The sequence below is a fragment of the Petaurus breviceps genome, unplaced genomic scaffold, assembly GCF_028583685.1.
Source record: "Petaurus breviceps papuanus isolate PSGF00001 unplaced genomic scaffold, PetGlider_PUasm1.0 37, whole genome shotgun sequence".
NCBI classification, from domain to species: Eukaryota; Metazoa; Chordata; class Mammalia; order Diprotodontia; family Petauridae; genus Petaurus; species Petaurus breviceps.
Genome location: NW_027186296.1, coordinates 79432871 through 79439864, shown reverse-complemented (window position 1 = coordinate 79439864; position 6994 = coordinate 79432871). Strand labels below are relative to the sequence as shown.

General features: G+C 41.0%; 1 long non-coding RNA gene across 1 annotated transcript in view; it reads right to left on the bottom strand.

Moving 5' to 3' along the window:
* Positions 1-512: 512 nt before the first annotated feature.
* LOC138169444 (uncharacterized) overlaps positions 513-6994 on the bottom strand; it is a 20591-nt gene continuing 14109 nt past the window's right edge. Inside the window, exons 4-6 of the long non-coding RNA XR_011170355.1 lie at positions 4296-4382; positions 2978-4007; positions 513-2488 (exon numbers count right to left, since the gene is read on the bottom strand). This is a non-coding gene — a long non-coding RNA (uncharacterized lncRNA). The remainder of the gene's footprint in view (positions 2489-2977; positions 4008-4295; positions 4383-6994) is intronic.

Below are 6994 nucleotides of genomic sequence, written 5' to 3'. Positions count from 1 at the left end.
TATACTTATTTGTAAAAATGAAAGTTTCTATGGGAGGAGGGGGGAGTCCTGTTGAGTAGTAAGAGTGACACAAGGGTAAAAAAGGGCATCAATGAAATATTTTTAAAATACACAGAAGAGAGGGAGTAGCTAGGTGGCGCAGTGAATAGAGCATCGGCCCTGGAGTCAGGAGGATCTGAGTTCAAATCCAGACTCAGACACTTAACACTTACTAGTCATGTGACCTTGGGCAAGTCACTTAACCACAATTGTCCCTCCAAAAAGCAAAATAAATAAATAAACAAATAAAAAAGGGGAGGCTAGGTGGCAAAGTGAATAGAGCACTGGCCCTGGAGTCAGGAGGACCTGGGTTCAGATCCAGCCTCAGACACTTAACACAAAAAAATAGCCATGTGACCTTGGGCAAATCACTTAACCCCAACTGCCCTCCAAAAAGCAAAAAAAGAAAAATACACAGAAGAGAGAGGTTAGAAGGGAAAACAGAAAAGCCAGCAGTTTTGTTATTATGGTAAATGAAATACAGTTTTTACAAAATAAATTGCACATAATAGAAACAGTTTCAAATTTTTTTTGTTCTTTGTAATATTAAAATGTTTGTTGATGTTATCATAAAAGAAAATCTTTTAAAATTTATTCAAGATAAGAGTACTCAAAAGGTCAAATGTGATCATTTGAAAAATTACAGAATCTGATTTGAAAGGCACTTCAGAGGCAAACAATTTCAACAATTAATTAACACCTGGCTAATATCACCTACAAGTAGTTATTCAACTACAAAAATAATCATTTATGAATTTTAGTTAAACACAAAATAAATGTAGTCTAGGGGAAGCAGCATGTTAAGGTGGGAAGAGCACTGAGTTTGCAGTTAGACCTTAGATGAATCTTGGGTCTGCTACTTACTATACGTGGGACCTGGAGCAAATCACTTATTATTTTCAATAACATCTTAAATATTAATCACCAGTATTTCTATATCTTTTTAAGGTTTGCAAAGTAGTTTTAAAATATTATCTGACTTTATCTTCATAACAATACTAGGAGTATTATTATTATCATCCCTATTTCACAGAAAAGGAAACTGAGTCAGAGAGAAAGTGACTTGCCCAAAATCTAAATTTGAACTCAGATCTTCCTGACTCCAGGTTCAGTGCTCTATCCTGAATGCTAGAATCGGCCAAAGATAAGCCAATTACTCCACAAAACAACAAGAAATACTTAAAGTCAAAAGGCTAGGGGGAAAAATCAGAAGAAGATGCAAGGTATCTCATAGCATAGAGTTTTGCTGAAACCACAGACAACACAAAAAAAGTTTAGAAATTCAGAAATGCATAAAATATATGTATAGTACTACACAATATCATATAATATCAATATATTTTATTCTTTAATACCAGAATAATTGAGACGTCTGCTTTAGTATGAAGGGAGGGCCAAAATAATTTATGTGGATTTTCCAGAACACCAGGGCTCCACATCCCTAACTGCTGTGCTGTGGAAGGGATAACTGTATACCACTTCCAAGCCAAGCCTGGAGCATGTTGCATATTGAGTATGGGTAACACCAGATTAGTATCAAGAGAATATAAAGCAAAAGAAGAGAGTAAGAATCTTTGGAGAGGAGAGATATTTTTGATTCCTTCTTCCATGAGACTTATGGTATCAAAGTATTTTTAGGACCAACTCCAGACATGTGGTATAAAGAAGAAAAGCTGACTTCTCAACATGTCCCCAAAGGTTTAGGAGAATTTCCCCTTGGTTAATGTTGGGTCTCTATGAGCTAAACTAATATCTTACCTCTCATCTAAAAGATCATTTACTCTGTGTATCTTCTGGTATATTCTAATCTGTGTGACTTCTCTATTTACTATTTGCTTAGATAAATAGCTCTATTCCACTATTTGTAATGAGGTCTTGTATAACTAGAATTTGTTAGAAGGAGCCAAGCCAACCTCTAAAGAATAGGCCAAAGAGGGTTCTTTTTTAAATTTTGAGCCTACTGTACTCCTATGTGTGTACTGTACTCCTATGATCAAGAACCCCTCTCTGAAACTGGACAAAGTAAAACCCAGTCTCATAGCAATTCTTGGGGGAGGCGGGGAATGTCTACTCCTCCCCTTCATTTATGGCTCTCCTCTCCTCAGGAGTGGTCCAGACTTCCTATGTTTAGATCACCAATGTGGACATAAATAGAAGGGAAGTAGCTTAAGGATGGAAAGGTAGGCTGGAGGCAGAAGATGGAGACCTTGTATGCCAAGATCGTTAGGCTTTTATGCTTTGATTCCATAGACTGGGAAGATACTTGAGGTTTTTCAGATCTATGACTTTTTTGCATTGTCAGTATACCTGGGCACAGGGAATTAGTCCACCATCAAATCCAAGGGAGGTTTTCCTACCTGCTTCCCTGAACTCTGATTCTGGTAAAGAGGCTGGCAATGACTGTAGCTTCATTTCTGATGGCATTTCCTTCTTTAAAAGAACATGTCTGCTACAGAAACAAAGCAAAAACACAGCACCATTTAGTTGAAAACAAATTAAGCCATGCTACTGTAAACTGGGAGACAGCATCACGTAGCAGAGAGGTGGTGTGGGACACGGGAAACCTGTTCAAACCCATCCATCGTCTGCTTGACCCTGGGCCAGTCCCTTAACCCCGCGGCGTTGTAGACAACTGTCTAAAAGGCTCGAGAGCCAGCCTGCAGGGGCTGGGGAGGGTCCTCTCCCAAGACAATACAATTTCAGTCCCTTTTTGTTATTCAGTTGCGTCCTACTCTACGGGACGCTTTGGTATTCGGGCAGAGACTGTGAGTGGTTTGTTACGTCCTTCTCCAGCTCACTTTACAGATGAGGAAACTGAGGCAAACAGGGCTAAGTGACTTAGGGTCACACTGCTGAGGCCACACTGGAACCCGGGAAGAGGAGTCTTCCTTGACTCCACGCGTTCTATTAATTACAAACTACAACAAATTCTCCCTACCCTGGGGACAGAGCCCGAGGAGAGAAGCCGCCCGCGGGTTCCGACGTCCCTAGGCTTCGGGGAGCTGCTTACGATGGCCAGCAGACACAGGCCAAGGCTCTGAGCCGGCTGCGCGCTCCCCCTACCGCCTGAGGTGCGTGCCTGCGCCAAAGAGAGGAGAAGCACGAGTCTGGGAGAAGGAGAAGCCGCCCCGCCCCTCCTCCTCACTAGAGACTGAGGAGGCGGTGCGCACGCGCGCGGCGGCGGTTAAGGACCCTCCTCTCAGAGGTGCGAGGGTGAGACGGGCGCGCGAGGGCGCGCTTCAACCTTTAGTTCAAAACGCAGTAGCCTTCCCGCAGGTGTGCGCGCCCGAACGCTCACGCACGCTCCCTGCCTTTTGTGCAGAAAAGAACTGTTTTCAGAGCTACTCACCGCCCTGAAAGCTCCAAGTCTTTTTGGAAAGAAACACCCAATTGGTTTCTGTGCCTCTAGTCTATCTCCACTCCAATCCACCAACCAAAGCGATTTTCCTTCTTCTTTTAAAAATGTTTTTCAATCAGTAAAAATAAAAATCTGCCCTCTTTCCTTCCTCAAATGAGAACCAACGACGAAACAGTAATCCTCTTTACAAACATGTATAGTCTGGCAAGACAAATGTCTACATTGGCCATGATAGATGACATAGATAGATGCTTGCATGTGTGTATAGTATATGCATATATATATATACATAAAATACATACACATAATAAAAGAATGGTCTGTGTATGTGTGTGTATGTGCATGTAGAGAGGTCTGTACACAGCTTTCATAGAGATGACCAAGTCTTTTGATACTGTCAGTTGTGAAGACTTGTGAAAGATCTTGGCAAAACTGGGTTGCTGGAGAAGTTATCAGGATCATATGCCAAGTGCCAGGACAGCAGGTTTACACAGCTTCTGGATACTGGACGATCCTCTCACGCTTTCCCAGTCACCCATGGAGTGAAGCAGAGCTGCGTACTTACTCCCAGGCTTTTTAGCAAAATATGTTCAACGATGTTGTCAGATGCCTTCAAAGAAGATGAAAATGGCATCAAGGTCAGCTATCACAACAACAGTAAATTATTTAACTTGAAAAGTCTGCAAGCCAAGATTAAAGTGGAGGGAGAGTTGGTGCATGACTTTTTGTTCGCAGATGATTGTGCACTCAATGCAGTCTCTGAGGCTGATACAACAAAGTATGTATTGATTCACCAAGAAAAGAGGTTCTCCACTAGCCAGTATCAAGCCATTCATATGTGGAACCATCAGGTACAGCAAATGGAGAAATACTGAATGCTGTGGATAAGTTCACTTACCTTGGCAGTGTACTTTCCAAGGATGTACCCATAGATGATGAGGTGAATGCAGGCATTGCAGGAATTAGCTCAGTGTTTGGGAGGCTCCTAAGGAAAGTGTGAGAGAAAAGAGGTCTTAGACAGCTTACCAAACTCAATGTCTGTCTACAGAGCTGTTGTGCTGACCTCATTGTTGTGTGCCTGTGAAACATAGACAGTCTACCAGCAACTTACCAGGAAACTGAATCACTTCCATTTGAATTGTCTTAGGAAGATTCTGAAGATCACCTGGCAAGATAAGGCACTGCCAGACACTAAGGTCCTTTCTTGAGCTAAACTGCCAAGCATTCAAACTCAACTGCAGAGAGGACCACAATGTTCAAATGTTTGCTTACAAGACTTTTTTTTATAGAGAACTTATACTAGGCAAGCACTCACATGGGGGGCAGACGAAGTGATACAGAGACACTTTCAAGGTCTCTCTGAAGAACTTTGAAATTGATTGTGAGACATGAGAGACACTAGCACAGGACTTCTCAATGTGGAGTCCCCACATCAAAGAAGGTGCTGTGCTCTATGAATGAAGCAGAATTGCAGTAAATCAAAAGAAACTTGAGATGCATAAATTTAGAGACATCTCTATTCCGAATGTTCATACGGTCTATTTGTGCCCAATCTGTGATAGAACCTTCCAAGCTCATGCTGGTCTGATAAGCCACAGTCAGACACACTATAACTTGATTCCAATATAGTGGTGTTATTTGTATCCTCTTCAATCATGAAGGACAACAACCAATATGTGTATAATATATATTGTGTATATGTTGTATATGTATGTATGTACATTCATATGTACTTTGTATACATCTATAGTATAGTACTGTGTACATATATGTATATACATACTGATTTAATCATACCTATTGCTACATACAATGAATGTATACACTATAGATGTATAAACACATGTCTCATTCTCATATATATACATCTATAGTATATATGTATACAGACACATGTGCTATATCTGTATGCACACAAAGATGTCTCATTCTTTCACCTCTCTGTCAAGGAGTGGGCAGCATGTTTAATCATGCTCTGGAATCATGATCTCCACAGGTCCTCTGAAACTCTCCCCTCCATCATTTCTGACAGCATTATAGTATTCCATCACATTTATATAGCATAACTTGTCCAAACATTCCTCAATTCAGCTCTAAAATGAAGACCTTTTTAGTATTCCCTGGTCCTGAGGACCTTCCTTCCTTCTGGTTGGAGAGAGTAGAGGGTGTACATCAGAGAACTCTTCCCAGATCGTCTATTTAAGAAAGGCGCCCAGAGAATCACCTCATCCTTTCCTATCTTGGTTGCAGGACTTCATGCCCCTGAACTACCCTTTCTCCATCCTTCCCACCTCTACCTTTCAGCTTCTTTTTGTGTGTCTGTCCTCCGCCATTAGAGTGCAAAATCCTTGAGGCCAGTGCCTATCTTTTACCTTTCTTTGCATCCTCAATATTTAGTACATAGTAGAGTCTTTGCAAATGTTTATTTACCATTGATTTTTGAAAATTGGTGAGCAGCTCCTTACATTCCAATTCTTTGCCATCTCAAAAAGAACTATAAATTTTTTTTTATATCCTTAGGATTTGTTTTGCTTAAAACCCTGCCTTCATCTACCACCCTTCTAATTCCCTCTTCTCCCATATTCTCTTTCCTTCCTATTTCCTTGTTGAGTGAAATTTCTTTGTGGGTATGTGTGTTTTGTTCCCTCCTTTGACCTGTTCAGATGAGAGTAAAGTTCAAATGGCAGCTGCTCCCTCCACCCCTTCCTCCTTATCTACCTGCACACCCTGATTATGGTGAAATTGTTTTCACTCACCCTCTTTTTCCTTCCATTCCCCTTTATCCCTCACCAACCCAGGTTATTCCTCTTCCTTTTCTCTCTTCATTTAAGGTCATCAGAATACAACATAATACAGCAAATAAGACTTCTCTCCTTGCATGAAATATAGTCTAGGACCTCTAACAGCTTCTCACCTCTGGCCCCACCTCAGTCTGCCCTAGATCTGTTACCTGGAACTGGTCAGTAGATAATAAAACTATAATGCTCTCTACTAATATTCCTGGCAGACCCCATTCCCAGTGTCCATAACTTTGTCTGAATCCCAATGCTGACCTAGTCTGTAAAAATTACTCAGGTGACTTTTTCTTGGATTTCTTCCTCCAGCAAATTTTCTAGATCACTTTGGGGAAGAGCACACTGCTTCTCCACCATCTTGGTGCCATCTCACCAGAATCATTTTCTTGAAGCATAGGTCTGACTATGTCATTCCCCTACTCAAGAAGGCTGATGGCTCTTTATTGTCTTAAATTCAACATACAAATTCCTCTGCTTCACATTTAAAATGTTTCATAACACTTTTTTGTTGTATCTACTGTTCACCAGACACTATATTAAGCACTTTACAAATCTCATGTAATCCTCACAACAATCTTGGGAGGCAAGGGATATTATTATTATCATTTTGGAATTGAGGAAACTGAGGGAAACAGAGGTTAAATGACTTGCCCAGGATCACACAATTAGAAAGTGTCTGAGGCTGGATTTGAACTCAAGTCTTCTTGACTCCAGATCCAGTGCTCTAAACTCTGTGCCACCTTTCCAGAGTGATTTCAGATTATTCACACACACACACACACACACACACACACACACACAC